This window comes from Geospiza fortis, unplaced genomic scaffold, assembly GCF_000277835.1.
Source record: "Geospiza fortis unplaced genomic scaffold, GeoFor_1.0 scaffold286, whole genome shotgun sequence".
NCBI classification, from domain to species: Eukaryota; Metazoa; Chordata; class Aves; order Passeriformes; family Thraupidae; genus Geospiza; species Geospiza fortis.
Window position 1 is genome coordinate 1,443,664 of NW_005054444.1, and position 941 is coordinate 1,444,604.

Consider the following 941-nt stretch of genomic DNA (forward strand, 5'->3'; position numbering starts at 1 on the left):
AAGGAAAGTTCAAGAACAGCCGGGAAAGGTGCCGCCCTAAGCGAGGAGTGGGCCATACTGCAGCTGCGTGGCCGGGGGGCGGGTGTTCACGGCTTGCAGTGGAAAGTTGAGCCCATTTATCACTTTGGCTTTCCTTATTTATGGCGAAGGTGATGGATACGATTCTAGTCTGATTTTGAAAACTGCATTTTGCAAATTATTTGACCGAATGTACCATACCATCCAGGAGGGATGTACAGATGCTGAGTAACCCAGAATTAGACTGGTCTGCTAATTCCTGGATATTCGTACTAATATTCTTCATATTAAGACGGAGCACCTGTTTCTATTTATGTATCCCTAAATACTCCAACAGCAGGCTGATGCACAAATCGGTGTTATTTTATCTGGATAGATACAGACAGGCAAGCCACAGAGCTTACACTCTGGGTCCTAAGCATGTCTTTACCTTTCCTGGTCCTGGGTAACAAATGGCTTTCAAGCACACGGCTCCTAATGGGACCCCAATCAAGGGATGCCCAAGCTCCCCGGGATGCACGCTCGCTATCGGCTCGGTACTTCTGTGCCCACCGGTACTACCTTTCCCGGGACTACCTGCATGGTGGACAAAAAGAATATAAGCCATGCATCTGCACAGGGTTGCCAAAACTGAGGGGTCAGACGGGTTACTTAATATAAGTGCAGCTTACAGTAAAGCTTCCCAGGGCAGGACGCAGCAGCTCCTCCTCGCTGCGGGCCGGGCTCCCCTGCATCACAGCGAGAGGCGGGCGCACCTGCCCGGCAAGCCCGGCGCTGTAAAAGCGCGCCCTCTCTCCTCTCATGAATAAGCTGCTCTTCTTCTTCTTCTTCTTCCTCCTCCTCCTCTTCTTCTCCTTCGCCCCCGCTACCCCGGACTATAACGCGGCCAGGCGGCTGCCTTACCCCCGCCGTCCTCTCCGCCC

The 941-nt window shown here is 52.7% G+C and overlaps 1 protein-coding gene across 1 annotated transcript in view; it reads right to left on the bottom strand.

The window, feature by feature from the left end:
- LOC102036949 (TRPM8 channel-associated factor 2-like) overlaps positions 1 to 935 on the bottom strand; it is a 23,308-nt gene extending 22,373 nt beyond the window's left edge. Inside the window, 2 exon segments of the mRNA XM_005427408.2 lie at positions 449 to 594; positions 690 to 935. The gene's annotated coding sequence lies outside the window, so the exon portion shown is untranslated.
- Positions 936 to 941: the final 6 nt, after the last annotated feature.